This window comes from Myotis yumanensis, unplaced genomic scaffold (assembly GCF_028538775.1).
Source record: "Myotis yumanensis isolate MYYU_CA2020_CCGP unplaced genomic scaffold, mMyoYum1.0.hap1 SCAF_15, whole genome shotgun sequence".
Lineage (NCBI taxonomy): Eukaryota > Metazoa > Chordata > Mammalia > Chiroptera > Vespertilionidae > Myotis > Myotis yumanensis.
Window position 1 is genome coordinate 41,432,822 of NW_027223766.1, and position 23,419 is coordinate 41,456,240.

A 23,419-nucleotide genomic window follows, 5' to 3' on the forward strand; every position below is an offset into this window, starting at 1 on the left:
TCCTTCTTCAAGTCCCTGCTCCCTCCTGCTGAGCTTCCTGGATTGCTGATTTCATCTGTTCCCAGCACAAACGTTCCCTCATAAACTTAGATTCATCAGCCTTTCCCCTATGATGAAATGGTTGATGCGTCCTTGCCTGATCAATGGAAAGAAAGAGCCTGGGAAAGCACAACTTGACTCGTTTCTTTTCATATTTCTGATGGCCGAAGGAGCCTTTTATGCTCTTGCCTTTAACTGAAAATGACTTCAGTATTTTTTTCTTCACAGATTAGAATCTCTCTGGTACAAAGCACTGTGGAATAAAGGTTGGTTTTATAACAACAGAATAATCTCTCTGGTATAGTGAGCAAAAGGCCTGTTAAAAAAGGAAAGTTTCACAGAACAGCTTTTACCAAAGTTTGGAACAATTTCTGGAGTTGGTTTCATCATTGTGCTAACACTGCTGTGATCAACTTTTTCAATATCTTTTGTGTAGCTTTAGGTATGTTAGGTTCTGGGTAGCCTCAAACACAGAACTGTAAAGAGCAACTATAGCCCTTGCTGGTGTGGCTCAGTGGGTTGAGCATTGTCCCACACACCAAAAGGTCACTGGTTCAGTTCCTGGTCTGGACACATGCTAGGGTTGCAGGCTCGATCCTTGGTAGGGGGTGTGCAGGAGACAGCCAACTGATATTTCTCTCTCACTCTGATGTTTCTCTTTCTCCCCCTCTCCCTTCTTCTCTCTCTAGAATCAACACAAACTTTTTTTTTTTTTAAGAGCAACTATAAACTTGATCTCTGATCCTTCTCTGGAGAAAAGTCTAGATCAGCGGTTCTCAACCTGTGGGTCGTGACCCCTTTGGCAGTCGAACAACCCTTTCACAGGGGTCGCCTAAGACCATCCTGCATATCAGATATTTACATTACGATTCATAACAGTAGCAACATGACAGTTATGAAGTAGCAACGAAAATAATTTTATGGTTGGGTCACAACATGAGGAACTGTATTTAAAGGTCCAGAAGGTTGAGAACCACTGGCTAGATGAATACCTTAGCAAGGCTAAGGCTGTATTAGTTCATACATATAATTTTTTTCTCATTTGTTTTCTTTAATCCAATACTTCATTTTGTGGATGTTGAGAAAACAGTTGAGAGATGAGTCATCAGCTTTAGTAGTGAAAGAGGTGGAGCAGAAATGTGACTAAGACCATAACCAACAAGTCAAGAAAAGCTCTAGATCACTCGGTCAGAGACAACCTACAATCCCCCACCCCTGAGCATTAATAACAGTCTAATGCAGGAATGCTTTGCTGGAGAGAAGTATATGAAACGTAGCATACAACGTCTTTATCTCCTAAAAATATGTATAGGAATAGTCGACAAATCCAGAGATAAATCCATTTTACTTGGAATCACAAAACAAAAATGAGGAGAGTGAATTGTTCCCACAAATTATCACTTTCAATTCATTTCTCATCATCCATTTCTTTCATAATTCCTGGGAGGGAGTGGTTTGGGGGTTTTGTTTATTTTTTGGTGTATTTTTTCTTAATCTAGGGGGAGGGTGGTTTTGGAGTTGAGTAAACCTCGGTTTTAATCTTGGTTGTGTCCCAGTGATACCTCGTAGAGTTTTCCCTCCCACATTTTTCCAGAATTGCCTTATATGGCCAATAGTATATGGCAAAAGTGGGTAGCATGGCACTTCTGGAATTAGATAATAAAGTCTCCAGTTTCCATTTTGGTAAATCTCAATCTCTCTCTACCTCCACCTCTGCCCTCCACCTCGACCTCTATCTCTCTTTCTCCAGGAAAAGCAAACTGACATATTGTGGGGAGGAACTGAAGCCTTGACCTGAGAACGGCCAACAACCATATGAGTGAGCTCAGTAGATTCTCCAGAGTAAGGCTTACATCAATCATAGCCCCAGATGTGAACTTAACTACATTTGAGAGACCCTGAGCCAGAACCAATCAGCTAAACTGCTCTCAGCTTCCTATCAGAAACTGAGAGATAATACGTATTTGCTGTTTATGTTGCTCAGTTTTGAGATATATTACACAGTAGTAGATAATTAATAGCCTCCTAGTAATTTTCCCTGCTTTTACCATCCTTCCCTCCAGTCTATTCTCAACAATACTGCATCTAGAGAAATACCATTAAAACACAAGTCACATCACGTCACTTCATGCTCAATCCTGTAGTGACCCCCCATTTCCCTCAGAATAGAAGTTAAAGACCTTCCAATGATCTACGAGGCCCTACAGGATCTCACCTCTCTTACTTCTCTGACCTCCTCTCCTAATACTTCCCTCGTTACTCATTCTGATCCTGCTACACTGATTACCACATCTCTACCTGAGGGCCTTGGCTCCAGCTGTTTCACCTTCTTGGAATGTGCTTCCCCACAAATACCTATGGCTAACTCCTATTTCCTCTAACTCAAACCTCACCTCACTGAGACTTATCGGGGCCGCCCTATTTAATGTAGTGACCTCTCCACCCATCTTGGAATTTCCAGTCCCTCTAGAACAGCGGTTCTCAACCTGTGGGTTGCAACCCCTTTGGGGGTCGAAAGACCCTTTCACAGGGGTCGCCTAAGACCATCGGAAAACATATATAATGACATATTGTTTTTGTGATTAATCACTATGCTTTAATTATGTTCAATGTGTAACAATGAAATTGGGGGTCACCACAACATGAGGAACTGTATTAAAGGGTCGCGGCATTAGGAAGGTTGAGAACACTGCTCTAGAACTTCCTATCTCTATGATCCAGCTCTCTAATCTTTCTTTCTTCCCTAGCAGTCGCCATCTTCTAACATTCAATGTAGCTTCCTTATTTGTTGTGTTTGGTGCTTATTGTTTGTCTACCCTCATGAGAATGTACTCTACACAAGAGCTGGGATTCTTTGTTTTGTTCATGGCTCCGTCACACTTCGAACTGTGCCCGCCACATATGTGGTACTCAATTAACATTTGTTGAATGAGTGAATAAAAGTTCACTGAGGAATTTAAGTAAAAGTTGGGGTTCCAAGTACTATGAAAGAAATGGGGGAGCTATATTTTTCATGTTTTGATAAAATCAATCTACAGCACATTTGTAAAGTTGGTTGTGAGCTATAAAGTACTATGCAAGCAAGTTGCCTTAATTTTAGGAAGTATAATTATAAATTTACTTCACCAACCATTGATCCTGTTTAAATTTTGTCTCAAGTCCTAATGATCGTCTTCAAATTAAATAAATGATATTTCATTTCTCTATTCCCCATAAATGTGAGCTACAGGACTAGAAAACCAAGCAAATTTACAAGCAAACCAAAGGAAAGCAAGAGGGAAAACTGAATCCAACCAGCAAACGTCTGCTATTCATGACTCTTCCTCCCACCTGTGGTCCATTATTCCCAACATTGACTTGAGTTAGGGGGAAAAGGACAAGCCACTTCCCTCTCTTTAAGAAGTGAAACTTTTATATAATTTTCACTCAGGATTTCATGCTATGTCCTCTACCTCAATCTCCTCCTTCTTCCCCCTGCCCCCACATCTTGTTTCCTCTCTCTCTCTCTCTTTCTCTCTCTCTCTCAGAGCCTTTATCTTGATGTACGAACTTTGTTCTCCAAATAGATTATCTTATCTTTTTTTAACAAGGAAAATATTCTAATTTATTTCAAAACTAATACCTCAGGTCAATAGAATATCTTACACTCTGAGTTTTCAGCACTTGGGGTTTAGTCTTCATCCACTTCAGTTGCTTGAGACTGAATCTACTGTAGCTGATTACTGAAATATAATCATTTCAGCTCCCCAGCAAAAGAGGGGGGCGGGGAGAAAGAGAGACCATATTCAAAAACTAAACTTAATAGCAAAGTTTCAAAGAAGTGATTATTCTTTTTTTTTTTTTTTTTTTTAAATCTTAGCATTTTCTCCATTAACAGAATAAGATTTTCAAATGGAAACTACTGAACCAATCATCCTATTTAGGGTTAATGTCACAATTTAAATGTCAATGATGTTAGTCATTTCACTGCTGACTATCTGTAGTAATAGCCCTCCTTTTGGTGCTTGCTAGAGGCAAATCACAAGAGATAACAGACACTTTCCATGTAAGAACAATGGTTGAAATTTATTAGGAACTTTCTACACTGAGCATTTATCCTTAATGACTCTAACCTTTTGCCATTAAAAAAAAATCCATCCTTGTAAAATTCAAGGGAAATGAAATGAATCCATAAGCCTGGGATGATACAGATGCTCTTCATGTTGAAAATATTTTGATACTCTCCATCCACAATGTAAAAGGCATAGTGTTTTTTTTTAATTATGAATTATAACACAAAACTTACATGTATAGGAATTAAGATAGTTCCCTTTTCAGATACACTAATGAATAAAGTAGTCTGATCCACTGATGGAAGCATATCTATGACACGTGCTCTTTTTCTCTCATTGTTGCCCTAGCTTTTCTAGTACACTAAGCATGATCAGAGTTATCTGATTAAGTAATCCAGAACTGAGACTGGATTCAGAATCTGCAGGAAACTCACATCAAGTAGTAGAAACAACCATAAGGAGAAGGATGTCACAATGAAAAGTGAAGAGGGCAAGGAAATAATTTTTCAAATGTAGAGAATTTCGCCATGGCCAGGTGGCTCACGTGGTCGGAGCACACTGTCCCGTACACCAAACAGTTGTGGGTTCAACCTCCGGTCAAGGCACGTACCTAGGCTGCGGATTGGATCTCAGGTTGGAATGCATGCAAGAGGCAACCAATTGATGTTTCTCGTTCTCTCTCCCTTCCTCTCTCTCTCTAAAATCAATTTTTAAAATTCAGAGAATTTCTAGAGACCGCAGTCTATGGAATAACTAAAATGTGTGTACATGTGTGTATAAATCTAAGTTCAAAATATTTACAATTATAGGTTAATTTTTATTTTCAACTTTTCAAATAGTCTTCAATAATAAGAAGTCACACATACTTATTGAGCACCTACCATATGCCAGATAGTGTTCTAAGCCCCTGACGTGGGTTATAAAATCCTTAAAGTCAGGTATAGCCAACACGCCCTTTACACAGACAAGGACACGGAACAGCAAGTGCTAAGTAACTTGTCCAGGATCACGTAGCACTCAGCTTAGACCAGGACTGCATACCAGAGATCTGAAGCACCCTGTCTATTGCCAATTCTTAAGCATGCTCAATTTTCATAATCAGAAGAAGAAAAAAAAAAAAGGCACTAAAAACAGACTGAATACAAGAAACCAAGGTAACAGGGAATTTCTTACATGCAAGTAAATGAGAGGATTTCCAAATTCAGAGTTCTAGAGAAAATGTGCAAAGGGGAACTCTATCAACTCCTTGAAGAGAAGACAATGTATTTAGGTTATTTGTAGAATTCCAAGGTGCTGTGCTGAAACATCCTGCAGGGTCTGCGCTATATCAGGCAACACAAATGAGTCACTTGGGGTGAGGGATAGCAACTCCTCATTATTCACCTTTGGTCTGACATAGCTAGAGGTCATCTTTTCCAAATGCCCTGTGGAAAAATGTTATACAATTGACATGAGAGAAATAGAATTTAAATAATTAGAAACTATTGGAAACATTCTGTTTCGATACTGACCAAAAATAGTTTTTAAAGGAGTCATTTTAAAAGCAAATCAGTTCTTAAAATTAAAAAGAAAATCTGTTCTTCAGAGGAACTTATTGTGCTCAAATCTCTAGCAGAAAAACAAAACAAAAACAAAAAAAAACCCGCACAAAAGTCTCTTAAAAGGCTGCAGGAGTGCACGCTCCCTCCCTCCCGGAAGCATCGGCCTTTCCCCTCCCTCTGGCCTCCCCCAGGCGAATTACCTTTGCCTTTCTCTCTCCTAAGCACCAAGGGCCTTCCTTTTGCCTCTCGAGCCTATTTCTTACCAAGGCCCTCCTTTTGCCTCTGTAATTTGCCAGATAAACTTGCTCTTATAGTTTGAGAAAAGCAAAAGGCTTCAGGACAGACTTCCATCTCAAGACCATTTCAAATCTGAAACATTTCCCTGAAGTGAGAAAAATCATGTGTGTAGTCCATGTGGAAAGAGAAATTGGTCCAATTCTAGAAGATAGAAAGCAGAAGAGATTGAAATAGAGGAGAAGCCCAAGTCAAGGCGACACCCCAGCTCCGGCGCAGGAGGGGATACTGCATACATGAGCACCAGTTTTCCCGCTAAGTCTGGAAACGTCTGAGTCTTCAGGGTCTATGACCAGGCCAGTCATACACTGTTGCTTCTGTTCTTTCCGTACAGTGTACCCAAAGGAACTAGCTACAGCGTTCACTTCTTAAACACAGAATGATTTGGCCTTTGGGGGGCCCTAGGACTAGAGACAGAAATAACTTGGTAAGATGCCTAGAGTAAATTTAAACAATCGAATGGAAATCAAGGGAAAAAATCAGCTTAAAACAACAGGAAAACTTTCCAATGTGTCCAACCCCCTTGGACCTCATCTGCACACATGCAAAGGAATCTTCCAGGAACCCTCAGCGCCTGTGGTCACTCCTTCACGTAAGAGAACAGCCTGCTCTGGAAAGAGTGAACTCTATTCTGCTAACAAACCCTGCCAGCTCGAAAGGTGATCACACTCTTCACTTTTAATAGAAGAACTAAGAATCACCAGATATTTAAGGAAACATAGCAAGAATGAAAGAGAAACTCCATGAATATCGAAACAGCTTATTGATGAGGAAAATAATGTTGGGTAGAGAAAATAATGTTTAAAAGAAGATACTGCATGTACAAAGCAAGTTCAGGTTTCTATGAAAAAGAAATAACAAAACAAGATACATAATTTCTAAAATAAAGAAGTAAAATTTTGTATGAGGTTTGAACTGAAACAATCAAAAATATGTCATCATCTGGGAGATCTAAGCAAGAAATTTTCCCAATTTTTAGAGAAAAAAAAATTAAGAGAAAAAGTTTAAAAGCATGCAAGAATAGATTCAGAAATATAATGTTCAACTAACAAGCGTTACAAAAGAAAGCAAAGAAAAAGGTGAAAGGGGAAAATAAATAATCAAAGAACTAATAGAAGAAAATGTTCTCCAGCTGAAAAGAAACTTGAGTCTTGAGAATAAAGGGCTCCAAAATTGTGAAAAGAATAATGAAAAGAAATATGTGGAGCCATATCCTGTGAAATTTCTATGTTAAAGATTAAACAGAAAATACTACCCCCAAAAAGAAACTTGAAAAAGAACTAAGCAACTTTCAACAAAACAAATCAGCCAGTAAACTTCTCACCTGCGTCACTAAATGCTGGAAGACGAGAAAAGAGATTTGAACGTGGAATTCTGAAGACAGCAAAAGATCAACTAGTGTGATGGCAAAATAAAGGCATGTTTGGTCATGAAAGGATTCAAAAGCTATTCCCCTCATATATACCTTTGGAAAGAATCATTCCACAATTCAAAGTGAAAAAAGACATTCATGCCCTGGCTGGTTTGCTCAGTGGATAGAGTGTCGGCCTGGGGACTGAGGGGTCCCAGGTTCAATTCTGGTCAGGGACATATGCCCAGGTTGTGGACTCGGTGCAGTCCATCAATGAGTCGCTCTCATCATTGATGTTTCTATCTCTCTTTCTCCCCCTTCCTCTCTGAAATCAATAAAAATATATTTAAAAAAGAGAAGAAAAAAGACATTCATGGGTAGAGAAGAAAAGTGATATTACAATCAGAGTATCAAATATGCCAGTAAAATATCAAATTAGTATTAAATTAGAAAATATTAAATTAACTAACTACCGATCATGAAAATAAAATTATACCACTAAGAAAGGATTCTGAAAGATAATACCAAACTAGGATGAAATATTTGAGTGGTTGTAAGAGAGTAGTTGTTTAAAAAGTATACTGAAGATTTTGCTTTGCTTTCTCCTAAAGAGTGATGGATAATGATTAACTCCTGATGGTGATAAAAAATATATATATATGTTTTTTTTTTTAATATATTTTATTGATTTTTTACAGAGAGGAAGGGAGAGAGATAGAGAGTTAGAAACATCGATGAGAGAGAAACATCGATCAGCTGCCTCCTGCACATCTCCTACCGGGATGTGCCCGCAACCCAGGTACATGCCCTTGACCGGAATCGAACCTGGGACCTTTCAGTCCGCAGGCCGACGCTCTATCCACTGAGCCAAACCGGTTTCGGCTATATATATGTTTAAATGTGTTTATTAACAATTCAGTGACAGTAACTGCTATGATAAAGTCAGGATACAGAAATTTTAGAGCAGCAATTCTCATATGTCTCTCAGATATTTTCAGAGGTCTGTAGGGTCAAAACTATATTCATAATAATACTAAAACATTATTTACATTATTCTGTATGTGGACATTGGCACTGGTGGTGCAAAATTAATGGTGGGTAAAAGTTTCAGTTCTTGACATAAATCAAGGCAGTGACATCAAACTGCCCTTGAGTCAATATATTCTTATTGACACACAATAAAAACAAAGCAAGCAAACAAAAGATGTTAATTTCACTTGAGAATGTCCTTGATGAAGTAGTATAAAACACTCACTTTAATCTCAAACTTCAGGTAGGCATCTTTCTAATATTCTGTGTGAAAAAGTGGGCAGCACATATGAAGCACTTCTACTACATATGGAGGTACAATGCTTGCCTGGAGGAAAAGCACTTGTTTTTGTAACTCACTTTAGGAATTTTAAAGTTTATTCTAAATGCATGAGGTAGGTATGCAGGATCTTTAGCAACAAAGAACTTGATCAATATGTGTTTTAAAAACATCACTCTGGCTGCAGTAAATGATTAAAAAGAAAACAGGCGCTAGAAGACCAAGAAAGGAGGCTATTGAAATGGTCCAGGAAAGAGATAAATTAAGGATTATTTTCTACCTAATGAAAAAAATAATTTTCATAAGGTCTCTCGCCTACTCCCCCCCCCCCTATTTTTTTTTTTTAAATCTCAAGGCATTCAACATTTTATGCCTTATTCTTTATTTAGGTACAAGTCTTAACTTTTACTGTCTTTGTGCAAGTGGGTATTATATCTTACTTAATTTGTAATTTCACATAGTATGTGAATTAGTCTATATTCTCCAAAATTAACAGAAAATATTCAATGGTAAAAACATTAGAATCTACTTCCAGCTTTAACAGATAAGAAAATAGATTAGAGACCCAAAAAGATTACACAAGTAATGGAAAAGCCCATACAAAATCCACATTAAACAACATTGATTACACAAAATGTCTCTTCTATAAAATTAAATAGGGCAAATAAATGGGCTTTACTATACAATAAACTTTACCTAAAACAAATAATGCTGGACATAATAAAAACCAGATAATTCTACTTTGCCTTATTAGAATTTAGATGGGCTTCTGAGAACACTATGAGGAAAATAAAAACGAATCACTTGTTTTTCCTCTTCTGGACAATAATCGAAAGCACTCGAAGATATTCCTCTGGCCTTAGATCTGTGCTTAAAGTTAAAAATTAATTTTAAAACTGCACATGTTATGTGAATGTATAGGAATATGCATAGGTATATGTTCATATATTTTTTCTATATACATACTTAGGGTTGGAGTGTGTGTGTGATGCAGATGAAGGGGAGTAGTCTAGAGAGAAGAAGCAAAAAAGGAAAGGAATGCACAAAAATTATACTGTGTATAATATGATCACATTTATGCATTAAGGGAAAGAGGGCTGGAGGGAAGAAGGAAGGAAATTGAAAGAACTTCCATACAGATTGATGGTTGCCAGAGGGGAGGTGGTTTGGGGAACTGGGTGGAAAAGGTGAAAGGATTGGTAGTTACAAAATAGTCATGGGGATGTAAAATACAACATAGGTAATATAGTCAATAATAGTGTAATAACTATATATGGTGCCAGGTGGGAACTGGAAATATCAGGGGGATCACTTTGTAAAATATATGATTGTCTAACCACTGAAATTAAAACCACATACTATTGAATGTAAACTGTAATTGAAAAAACTTTAAAAATAAAAAAAAACCCTACTTAACTTAAAAAAAGAGAGAGAAAAAAGAATTTCTTCTCCAATAAATGATGATGGGGCAAGTAGTGGAGGGGTTTTATTTTATTTGTGTGTTTACTTATTTAAATTAGACCCTTACTTGGAACCATTACAATAAATTCTAGGCAATTTTTTGGTTACATTTAGTATTTAATCACACACACACACAAAATAGAAGAATACATACATGAATCTTTAATTTGCTCTTGAGTTTGGAAAGGGTTTGTTAAGCATAAAAACAAGAATTTATGAAAAAATAGATAACTGATCATTTTAAAGATTAAAAATGTGTAGGAATTTCAGGTTAAAGACTTCAGAATGAAATTGCATTACAAACTCACATAAGACCTAACAAAAATGAATAAAAAATAGTGTGTGTGTATCTGAAAAAATTATCAGCTGCACAGTGAAGGTGCACAACCACATATCATACAGTTTATCAGATAGTACCAAAGGAAAGGAACAGAAGGTTCTTTACCCAAAGAAGTACAGGAGACAGAAGTTAAATCAACAAACTATGGAGCATTCTCACTAAAATCTCTCCAATATGGAGAGGAACCCAAAGACAGGTGCATAACAGCTGGGGAAAACCCTTTGAGATAAATCATTTCCTCCACCATCACACTTTGGCACAGATGAAAAGAACTTGGGTCTTTCTAGTTTGAGAGGAAAGAGGATAAGAAATGCAGAATGAGCTCAACCACCTATAGGTAACTCTTATTGGCTAAGAGTGAGTCATTCTGTACTGAAGGGACATTGATTTCGCACATCGAAAGGTAACTTGTTTCGGTGACTAGCAGAGATGTCTAAGATAAGTTCGACCGGGAGACCGGGAGTTCGATTGAACTCTATGATGTGCGCTAACCACCAGGGGGCGGCGCAGAACGAAGGAAGGCCCCAGCCAGCAGCCAGCAGCCAGGAAAGGGAGGCCCCAGACAGCAGCCAGAAGGCCCCCATTGGCCCTGATTGCTGGCCAGGCCTAGGGACCCTACCCGTGCATGAATTTCGTGCACCGGGCCTCTAGTGGAAGTATAAAGGAAAGATAATATCAGTGTTGTACTTTTATATTATTTAACTCTCTATGTTAACCTCATCTTGCCTGCCTTGTCTCTGAGGAAAGTGACATTTTAAAAAATTACCCAGACTCCCCAACAAATATTAGAATATGTTCCAATAAAAGTGTCCTGCAGAGTGCAATCAAATACAGTGAACAGACTGATTTCTTTCACAGAAAAAGGTCAATGGAGTGACAGTCGGCATAGCCCTTTGTCCCAGTGGAGTTATTGGGGCAGTTGTTTGGACACTTTCTCTGCCCTCTTTGTTGTCCTGGGGGCTCTGGTCCAGCCAGAGAGGTTAGGCTGAGTGGAAGGAACTAGCACTAAATAACCTCAGTGGTGAAGAGGAATTTAGCAGGACTGAAAAGAAAATGGTGGATAAATGCGGTAGGACCCTTTAAAAGAGGGGAGACTGGGGAAGGGTTAGAGAGAAGACAGTTGAAAGCTTCAGATGAAGTGGCACGACAACTTTCCACTGCAAACTGTTAACAATGGCACCATCACTCACAGGCGCCCTTTTCTTTTAACCCTAGTGACGAATGGGAGCAAGAATGAAAATGAGAGGAGACCAAGCAAGACAACTGTCCCCAGCAGACACAGAGGCCCCAGTACTTGACGGTCCAGTAGGGGAGGGGACAGACCTAAAACCCAAAGGCACCCGTACACACACAGGAGGAGGATGCCTTCCTGCAGATGGCGCGTGAACTCAATAGGGGACATTGAGCCAAGTCACTCACAGGCTCCACAAGGCCACGCTGAGCTTTCCCACCCTGTCCCATCTTCAAACGTCCAGGCTTTACGCTGGCCTAGAAAGGGCACGTAAACATGTCTCAGGTGGCGGAAATCAGTAAAGAAATAATTCATTTTGGCTAGATCATAACAAAAAAAATTTTTTTGAAAAGAACATGTCAAGCATGAACAAGTCAAAAAGAAATGGCCTAGCAATCGGGCCAAAAATACTACAGGAAATCAGACATGTGATGAAAGCACATAGCATGCATAAGAAAACAGAACTAACCCCTCCCTGAAAAAAGAAGGAATAAAATTCCCAGATATTGCGTTATACTATAAAACATAATGAGAATATGAATTCAATAAAACAGAAGTGCAAAATTGATGGCACAATGGTAAAAGGGGAAATTGCAGGGCTAAGAAAAAGAGAAGACCAAAATGATACCTTACAGAGCAAATAATACCAAGGGAACTGAAAATGGAATTAATTAATAACAAAGGAACGGCTTGAGATAATCATAGTGAATGCAGAAGGGAAATAGAAATTACAGTCATTAGAAATTAATAACCAGGGACCGACAAAAAAGAACAAGTATGGAGATAATATAAACGTTCCAGAAGCAGAACAGCAAACAAAGAAAAGAGAAACAATATTCAAAGTTCTAGAGCAGCGGTTCTCAACCTGTGGGTCGCGACCCCTTTGGCGGTTGAATGACCCTTTCACAGGGGTCGCCTAAGACCATCCTGCATATCAGATATTTACATGACAATTCATAACAGTAGCAACATGACAGTTATGAAGTAGCAACGAAAATAATTTTATGGTTGGGTCACAACATGAGGAACTGTATTTAAAGGGCCAGAAGGTTGAGAACCACTGTTCTAGAGGCTTCTATATGGCAGGTTGAACATATTATGGAAACCCCATTAAAATGATAGTTAAAGAGATCAAAAGACTGAGACAGGAGGAAGAGGCCTCTATCAAACATATCAATTAAATAGGGGAGATGTAAATTGGAAGAGCAGCAGCTGCCTCACCAGAGTGGAGTAGGATGAAGCTTAACTACACACAGAGGGATACATAAGAAGAAAGCCCCGAAGTACCATAGGATGTGAAAGTCTAAGGAATTGGAGGCATAAGAATCTTGGAACGTGGGGAGTGGCCGAAACCAGGATTGGTTGAAAGTACATAAAAGGATAAATACCCCCAGATCTCCTCCAGATCTCTTTTCCCACCTGAAACTACCAGGCACCTACATCCCAGCATGAATGGAAGGTTAAATCTCTGGTGATATGGAGCCCAAAAGGCAGGTGATTTGGAAGCGCCAAGCACAGTAGAAGGAAAAGGCAGAGCCCCTGACTGGAAATAGAGGGATTGTAAGGAAGCTTCTACTCTGCGGCCATCCCTGGAGTGCGCCTTGCAGGCTCCAGAAGCAGGAGGAAACCAACAAGGGCCCAACTGCCTCTGAAGGCTGAGGCTGGGCCTCTCCCAGACCGCCCCAGTCAGTGACTGAAGTCCTCTGAGGACACAAATTAAAAGCTTCCTGAGGCTCTGAAGAAGCTTCCCCATAATCTCCCCCTCCTCTCTCCTGCACTCAGGGTCAGATTGGCCTCAGGACCTGGGCCTCCTCCCTTACCCACCCCCACCCCTCCACTCAGGAACTCCCTTAATAAAATTCTTGCTTGTTTAATTCTATCTTAGTGACTGCTTCTTGGAAGATTTGAACTAACATATAATCTTATATATATTTTACCTAAACTAAGACAAAATCTCGTTTTTAAATACTGGTCTCAGTTCTAGGCACAGGAATCACTGCAAAATTATATTCTACTCTGACACCAATTTTGCTAGTCAAATATCCATAAAGGCAGTGATGAGCTGTCCTGTGCTGTGTGTGTGTGTGTGCGTGTGTGTGTGTGTGTGTGTGTGTGTAAGGGTGGGTGGGGTTTAAGGGAGTGAAGGTGAAGGTAGGAGAGGTAAAATCTGATGAAGAAATGTTGAGACAACATATCCACTGATACAAAGGAGATCTGAAAGTAACGATTTCCTGGAAAATATAAATGCTGAAACTTGGCCTCAAGTAGAAAGCCTGAATAGACAAAGGAAGTATGGAAGACATTGAAAGGTTAACCAAGGACCTTCACCAGGCCCTGGCAACCTTCAAGGAATAGATCATTCCAACACTGAATTATTTCAGAGACTAATAAGACATGGAAAGTTTCCCAACTCATTCTAATCAGTTAGCATAACATGGATATCAAAATACAACAAAGATAGCATTCACCCATTTAGACTTACAGACACACACACACCCAGGAAACAAGAGACCAGCAACAATGACAGTATTTACAATAATAATATACCTATGATGACAATAATATGACAGCTAAAATTTATTGAGTGTTTACTATGTACCACGGACTATTCTAAAGGTTACATACCTCAACCCAATGTTGGGAGGCAAGATCTCTTACTATTAATCTGTTTTATAGAGGAGAACCGGAGGCACAGAGAGATTAAATAACTTAGCCCAGATCACAGCACTAGTAAGCAGCAGGACTGAGATGAATATAGATATGAAATCTTCAAATAAGTTTTTGTATCATAACACACGAGGCTTATCCCAGGAATACAAGACTGCTCAAAAAAGAATTATGAAATTTATTTATGGATATCACTACATTAAGAGAATAACCAAGAACCTACAGTACCATTATGCTTAACAATGAGACATTAAAACCCCTTTCTTTACAGACCTCCTCTGTCATCCCACTGTTCAAAATTGTACTTGACATCCTGAGCAATGTAATAAGAGAAAAATTTCAGAAATCTAAATACTGGAAAGGATAAAAAAATAATCATTATTTATAAATAACAATTATTTAATGGACAATTTGAGATTCAGTAAAAGAGGGGAAAGGAAGATGGATACATAGATAGGTATTAGACTAGAGCAGTGATTTTCAACCAGTGTGCCACAAGAATTTTTAAACCATGCAATACCTGATTATTTAGTCAGGAGTACTGCCCTCTTTTCCTTGAGATTGTCAAATAAAAAATGACAGCATCGCCCTAGCCGGTTTGACTCAATGGATAGAGCCTCAGCCTGCAGAACTAAGGGTCCCAGGTTTGATTCCGGTCAAGGGCACATACCTTGGTTGCAGGCTCCTTCCTGGCCCAGGCCCTGGTCAGGGCTCATGCAGGAGGCAACCAATCAATGTGTTTCTCTCACATCGATGTTTCTCTCTTTCTCTCCCTTCCTCTCTCTCTCAAAAATAATAAAAACCATATCCTTGGGTGAGAGTTAAAAAAAAAGTATGATTTTTATGATAGTGAAAACTATGGCAACAACCTCTATGTAACAACCTAAATGGTAAGTTGATGACAGTAATTCCTCAGCATAATGCTCTGCAGCCATTAAAATGTTTAGGAAAAAAAAAAAAAAACTTGTATTATAGAGTTAAGTTGAAAAAAAGAAAAAAAATATGCAATATGACCAGTTTAAAGATTGCCCTTCATTGGCACAGTGCTCTGTAGGTTTCATGGGGAAGGCCATTACCTGTACTTTGCACATGCTAGACTTCCTAATCAAACAACCACTTACATTTACAGATTTGAGAACGTGTGTGTGTGTGTGTGTGGAGAGAGAGAGAGAGAGAGAGAGAGAGAGAGAGAGAATATAGCATGCATCACATGAAATCCTAATCAAAGAATGTATTTAAAATAACAAGTTCAACCTTCTACTGGAATTAAATATCTTTCTACTTAATCAGTAGCCAAACTAAGTAAGCTGAATTTTCCTTCTCATGGCCTCACTCTTAGATCTGCAGGGAGAAAAAAAAAAAAATTATAGATCCAAAAGGTTAACCCTAAGAGGGAGATCGAAGAAAACAGCCTCGATATGTCATAGACCAGACAGCGAGTTCCTGATTAATGCAGCGGGCTCTCATGCCACCAACACTTAAAAAATAAACTCCTAATTGTCCTAGATGTTTTTTCGTGTTGTATCTCAGATTAGAAAAGCACCCAATGACTTCCATAAATTGTCAGTTTCCACAGATGTTACCATGAACACTGTTAGAAACATGCAGAAGAGAGAGGACACGCAGATGTTTTAACCCACAGCTCTAGAGAAGTTCTGTAATACAAAGTTTAATTACACTTCCGCAGCAGCCACCGCTGAGGAGCAACAGCCATGGCTCTGAGCTACCCCATGGCCAAGAGCTTAACAGGGGCCACAGGATGACCAAGATGGTGAGCACACACCGGCCCAGCCCTGCAGGCACCTCACCAAGCACACCAAGTTCAAGTTCGTGTGGGGCATGATCCCAGAGGTGTGTGGCTTTGCCCCAGTGAGTGGTCCCCTGGAGCTGTTCAAGGTCTCTAAGGACAAGAGGGCCCTGCAATTCATCAAGAAAAGGGTGGGGACACACATTTGTGCTGGGGGGGGGGGGGGGGGATGAACAATGTCCTTGCGGCCATGAGGAAGGCAGCAGCCAAGGACTGAGTGCCATCCCCTCTGTGTGTAATAAAACCTGTTCAGAAACTTGAGTAGGAGAGGGAATAAGTAGAGAATCCTAGAGATTTATCTTTGAAAAAATGGCCCTGCTACTGAGATAAACAACCAAGTGTTTCTTAACTGCTAATAATAGACCAAAATAAACAAATAAAGTGAATGGATGAAAGCCTGACCAAACTGGAGGAATAAAAAAAATAGGGCAGGTCTTTTCAAATCAAAATAAAACAGAAAATTTGAAGACTCGCACTATTTTGTCTTATTTTGGACCTGCCTGCCTCTACTTTTCCCACAACTAATTACCTCAAGAATGAAAAGTAAAGGTGCATGTTTTTCTAAATTATGTTTTTTTCCCCTAATTATACTGTTTAAGGTTCTCAGTCTCAGAAACTAGTAGTCTGTTTCATCTTTGTGGTCTCAGTGCCTGGCACGGTGCCCAGCTGTATGCCTGGCCTGGAGGCACTCGATAAATCACCGAGTGGAAGAGATGTGTGTAGTGACTGCTCCCTTGTTGTTGTTTGGGGGTATTCATCCTGAACTCAATACCATCAGTCAGCGTGGAGAAATGGGCTTCCCATCCCCTGCCTGAGTTTCCTGAACTTGTGGGTTCTGATTAGGGAACCCAAGAGCAGACCTGGGTCGTTGTTTTCATTGGCAAAGGATGGGGGCTCTGAATTAGGGACTGTCCCCAAACCCAATGACTTCTACTGGGAGAACAGATCGTGGCTGGACCTTCTGCTAATAAACTCTTTTTACTGATCCTGAACTCTCTAAAAAACCCTCAAAAGAGCTTTTAAGATATCAAAATACTATACATATTAAAAACAAACATAAAGTTCTCTTGAGATAGAAAATATAATTTGAATTAATGGAAAGAAATGCAATTCAGCCCTAGCTGGGTGGCTCAGTTGATTAGAGCATCATCCAGAAGTGCCAAGGTTGAGGGTTCGATCTCGGGTCAGGGCACATACAGGAATCAACCAATGAATGCGTAAATGGGTGAAACAATGAATCTCTCTCTCTCTCTCTCTCTCTCTTCCCCTCCTCTCTCTCTCAAATCAATTTTTTTAATCTTAAAAAAAAGAAAGAAATGCAATTCAAAACAAGTTACCATTTTTACCCTATCAAATTGGCAAACTAAAAAAAGGATAATATGCATTGTTGAGGAAAGAACATGGATGCCTTCTCCCACAGATACACTGTTGGTGGGAGTGTTAATGAGAAGGTATCTGGGTGGCAATTTGGAAATATGAACAAATGTTTTTCAAAAGAGCACACATTTAGATCAGGAATGTCTATTCAATGAAGTCAATTTCAAGGAAATAACTAAAAAAGTGTGTGAAGATTTGGCCATGAGAATAATTTTTCAAATGTTGATTCTAACAGAAAAAAAAAAGAGAGAGAGAGAAAAAAAAAATCTAAATGTACAACAGGGACTGGTTAAACTGATTTGAACATTTCCATTCAATGTAAAACTATAGGGTCATTAAAAATATTTATCATCATGAAAAGCAGTGATCAAGATTGATTTAAAAATAAGTTACTAAACCTTATATAAATTACTATCTTATCTCTGTATACATTTGTATGTAATTGCATAGAAGAGAGTAAAAAATATAGATGTCAAAGTGTTAGCATTGTGAGCAGTGTTAACATCTCTGAGTGGTAGTTTTAGACCAGGGGTCCTCAAACTACGGCCCGCGGGCCACATGCAAATACAAATATTATATTTGTTCCCGTTTTGTTTTTTTACTTCAAAATAAGATATGTGCAGTGTGCATAGGAATTTGTTCATAGTTTTTTTTTAAACGATAGTCCGGCCCTCCAACGGTCTGAGGGACAGTGAACTGGCCCCCTGTTTAAAAAGTTTGAGGACCCCTGTTTTAGAGTAACTATATTTCCTAATGTGTTTTCAATTAAGTCTGAATTAATTATCTTTCAATGGGTCTTTTAAATAACCTTAAAAATAAGGCTAAAATAAAGGAAAATGTTTTAATGAGTTAAGTCCATAAAGGTTGATCTCAAACTTTCCACATTTGAAAACAATGAAAGTACTTATTACACACACAAGAGGAATATATTTGATATAAAAAAAAAATGTAAAGCTCTAAATATTTTTTTAATCATGAAATCAAATGATAAACAAGAAGTTAGGGACATGATAGCCAGAATTTTGACACAAGGATTAATAATTGTAGGTGTGTAAAGAACTCTCACAAATCAACCATAAAAATATCAGCATTCCAATTTTCTTAAGTTTGAGTGAAAAATAAGAACAGGCCACAGCTATCCCACGTGGTGCATTTGTACAGATGTTCGAAGGTGCCCTTTTCCCTGGGCAGAGGCCAGAGGGAGCAGAGCTGGAGCCCAGCCCCAAGGTCCCTTCGCCCAGGACACAGGGACACAGCCATAGGTAGTAGCTCAGGCAAGAGCAAGTTCTTCAATAAAAAGAAATATAAACGGCCAATAAATATCAGAGAAAATCCCTGACCTCATTGATTATCAAGCTGCAAAATAAAACAAAATACAGACGTTTGCCTTTCAAATTGACAAAAGAAAAAATTTTAACTGTCATTTACTGGTGACACAGTGTGAGAAAGACGCTCCCAAACACTATTTGGAGAAAACATCAAGTTTTACAATCTTTCTAGAAATCATTTTCAAGTTTTGAATCAAGAACCTAAAAATACTTGTTTTTTATTCTTGTACTTCCAGAAACCTATTCTAAAGTAATAACCAGAGATACAAAAATTTATGCACACATTGAGAACCTTAAACAATTAGGAAAAAGACACATAATTTATAATAAGGAAAAAGCAAAACAACCTAAATATAAAAAGTAGGAGATGGTAGATATTATCATTAAATGCTATGTAGCAGAATACTGGTCAGTAAAATGATAATAATGTAACATTAAATGGAAAATGCAGAATGACATGAATCATGTAAAAAGTGGGGGGATAATTTGTATACTCCTTTATAACCACATTGACATGTATGTACACATTAGAAACTGTATGAGAATATATCAATGTTAGGCTCCTGGAATTATGAGTGGTTTTTCTTCTACATGCTTTTCTCCAGTTTCCATTTTTACCGCAAGCGCATATATATTTTCTTCGAAATTAGAAAAAAAGCCTCCCCTAGATATGGCGCTTAAAAAGGAAAACATGCAAATGTAAAACTGTGTGACAACACAGTCACAATAGAAGCCAGCCTGCTCTGTGGCACTGAAAGCCGTGAGGATTCAGAAATGCTTCAACACAGCGATGTTACCAAATAATCCATCGACGCAATAAAAATCTCAGAATCGTAAAAACATTGTCAATTTCTTCCATATTCCAGGAATAGTTGGTACAACAACAAAATCTGGTTAGTCCTGAAAGCTCTGAATAATACATTCAACTTGGTTCCCTTGGCCACGCGTGGGTATGCTGCAGGAGAAAACTCAGCAACTTGTAATTAAATGTTTCCGGGGCACCGAGCACATGGGTATTTCATTGTTTAGGGAGGATCAGGAAGACAGAGCAGGTGGGTCTTTTAAATGAGGAAAGAGAAGAGAATGAGGAAAGGAAAGAGAAGCCCCGCTATCATGGCTACCCCAGTTCATTGCAACGTCAGGATACTAAAAGAGATCAGTGAATTCTGTGTCAAAATTTGAGAGCACATTTGTGGTTTTGGTGTGGCTGAATAGAACACAAACCACAGTTGCTGGGTTGTTTACTAAAACTGACGGTACACAGGGTATAAAAAGACAAAACATAGCCCTTCCCCCATCTTCTTCCACCAGCCCTATCACGATCTGCGCCTTTATTTATACTTCGAACATCCAGAGATCATGGTTTTTGAAAATGTGAGCTACAGTATTTGTGACCTGGTGAATTCTGGCCCAGGGAGAATTAAAGTGTGCATGAGGGGGTGCCAGATGAGTGTGGGAGAGAGAGGGGCAAATGCCAATTACACTTTTGCGTCCACAACCAAAAGGCAGGCCTAATGCTTCTCTGTTTCACAAACTGCATTAACTCCCGCAGCCAAACACTGCTTTGGCTTTGCTCACATTGACAAAGTTCATTTCCATTTCTTTTGAAACCTCCCTTTTTTAATTTTCTTTTTTTCCTGACATGATTTGGCAACGTCAGGATCCCGTGAGGCCATTTTCTCCCTCCAAGTCACATCGTGTACTTTTTGTTCCCTGCTGTGGATGCTCCTTGGATGTGTTGATAAGCAAATCATTTCACATTTGTGACAAAGCCTCCATTAAAAACTGCCTGCAGGACATGCAGTGATGCAATCTCCTCCAGCTTAACTAACAGACTCCAGCCCGAGTCTGGCATGATCTATGTACCAGCTTGTAGAAGCAGGTTGATGAGTCACACACTTGGCCCTCCGGGGGAAAGCAAGCCTACACTATGGAAAAAATAAATTGTTGTTTTAAAAAAATAATAATAAAAACTCACCTTTGCCTACAACTACTTTTTGTTTTTACAGAAAGTCATATTCCAGGCTCTCCCTATGCCTCCGAAAGAGTAAACACCACGTGGGCCCACCACCGAGTCTCTCCCAGGAACATTGAGGTGGTATCTGGAAGGTAACTCCCTGCAGAGAATCTTCCCCAAGGGTCGCTAGGCAGCCACATGGAGCCTCCTGGGGAGAAGAAACGGGGTTTCTCTCCTTAGTCATGCCTCAGCTTCGAGTTCTACAAAGGTGGGACACTACCACACCTGTTTTGTGCTATACTGAAAAACAGTTGGGTTGGATAAGTGGGCAAATCCAGAAAGACAAGGTTGTTGAGATACAAACCAAACTAACCTGCAGGTGGGTGAGGCATAGTGCAGAAGGCACCGCAAAGTGAGGCGCAGTGTGCCATGGCTGGGTCAGGAGGGAGGCAGGCAGGGACCACTGCAGGCACCAGACCCATCCCACCGAAGCCAGCAGGCAGGCTCGCCCACTTTATTTAGGGTACGTGTGTGTTATTTTTAAATGTCTCCAGGGCAGAATGACTACTTTAAGTAACAACCTTTAGCCCTAGCCAGTTTGGCTCGATGGATAAGAGTGTTGGCCCATGGACTGAAAGGTCCCAGGTTCAATGCCGGTCAAGGGCACATACCTCAGTTGCAGGCTTGATCCCTGGCCCTGGTAGGGTGCATGCAGGAGGCAACTAATTGATGTGTCTCTCTCACATCGATGTTTCTCTCTCTGTGTCTCTCCCTTCCCTTCCGCCATGTCTTAAAATTAATGAAAAAATATCTTTGGGTGAGGATTAACCAAAACAAACAAACAAACAAACAAACAAACATATAAAAAACCTTTACATTTTTCTCCTTAATTACAAAAGCAGTGTAAGTTCACTTCAGCAAACTAGAAAAATATAGAGGCGCAGATAAGAGACAAAAGCACCTATAATTTCTCTATGAAGAGCAAACTACTTTTAACCTATTGTGGTTTTATTCTTTATGTTTACTGCCTGTAAGCATTCTAATAAATGTCATAAACCTTCCCTCCTGTCATTTTTCTATAATCCTTTCTAATAAGTTGGGCACTTGTTGTTTTACTGATTTTTCACTATCAAAAATAATGCTACTATTAATAGCCTTGATTAATAGATAAATCCTTAAAACTGGAATTCAGGTGTCAACAGGTTGGCCCATTTCAAGCAGTTTTGCCAAACTGCTTTCCACAAAGTTTGTAATAATTTATGATCCTTCTAGAAATGTATTTTCTCCAAATCCAGTTTTGTTAATCGTGGCCAATTTGAGAGGGAAACTTGAAACTTCCCTGCTCTATAATCTGTATTTCCTGGATTATTAATAAAGCTGAATATTCTTTCATATGTTTATTAACCACTTTTATAGCTCTTATGAATTATCTACATGTATTATTTAACCATATGTCTATTGAGGCATTTGTCCTTTTTAATGTTTTCAAAATGTGTGAGACATACATACTTTCACCAAGACTACAAAGCAGATAAAAAATCGTGGTTTGCAGAGGAAGCATAAATATACTTAAGAGGTCTTGTAACCTATCAGAAGTCCTTCAAAAGGAGATCTTCCCAGGGGCTCCAGTCTCTTTTGTCCTGGAACTGCCGAGAAAATCAAATTCAGAAACTTTCAAATCCTACACACAATAGGGTACCAGAGAAGATTTTATTCCTGACCTAAATAAATGGCTACTGTGTGCTCTGACGTGAAATAATATATTACTGTGTAACTGAAGTGACACTGCAGATGCTACTCTTATCTTTATATCATTTAACACCTTCTCTGAACACTTACTAAACTACTGGCTTGGCACTATTGTCTGGCCGTGGGTGTCGCTAAATTAGGTTTTATTAAGAGGAGGAGAAGGAGAAGAAAAGTGGGAAGGGAGGGGAGAAGAGGAGGTGGGGGACAAGGAGGAGCAAGGGGAGAGGAAAGGGAGGAGGAGTGGGGTGAAGGGGGTGGGAGAAGCCAAGTTGTCCGTTTGCCTAAGGTTCGGGCTTACTAAATGTCATTCCATGTTCCATCCGTTCTGCTATCGCCTCACTCTCACTGCATGAGCCTGCCTAGCATGGGCTTCCTGGACTCTCGCCAGAGGAGAGTTCTCGGAGTACCTGCCAGGCCTTTCTATGTGCTTTGCTTTTGTGCCCTTTATCTACCAACCCAGTGAGGCTGTGCAGGGATCCTCTGTGACAAGTAAAACCTTGATTTCACCACCTCGCTGTCCTTCTGAAATCCATGTGGCCTCTGAAATCTTCCCACTGCCAGAAGCCTGTTAGTCATCTTCGTCAGACCACCTTTTATTTTGGCAAAGGGGCGTGGGGGCATGTGGGCAGAAGCAGGCCCCACTGTGCCCTGTGCTCTCCCACCTTGCTAACATCCGTCCCTCTCTGTGAGCCCTCAGCCCCCCTGCCCATGCCCCCTGCCCCCGGCCCCCGGCCCAGGCCCCTCTGGAGGGAGCACAAGAATCACCAGGTGATTCCCCTCAGAGATCATTGAGTTCGACTTCATTTTACAGGTGAAAAATACTGAAAGAAGACTCCTCCGATCTTCTTGGCAATACAGGAAAGAGGCAAAAGCTACCTGTGTTGCTTGCTTGTCTGAAAAGTTAGATCCAAGAAGT

At 39.6% G+C, this 23,419-nt stretch overlaps 1 protein-coding gene and 1 pseudogene across 6 annotated transcripts in view; one reads left to right on the forward strand and one right to left on the reverse strand.

Annotated features, from left to right (window-relative positions):
* Window positions 1-23,419, reverse strand: part of GRHL2 (grainyhead like transcription factor 2) — a 121,017-nt gene that overhangs the window by 87,663 nt on the left and 9,935 nt on the right. The window lies entirely within an intron of this gene.
* LOC138993429 (large ribosomal subunit protein eL36-like) lies at window positions 15,998-16,309 on the forward strand (annotated as a pseudogene).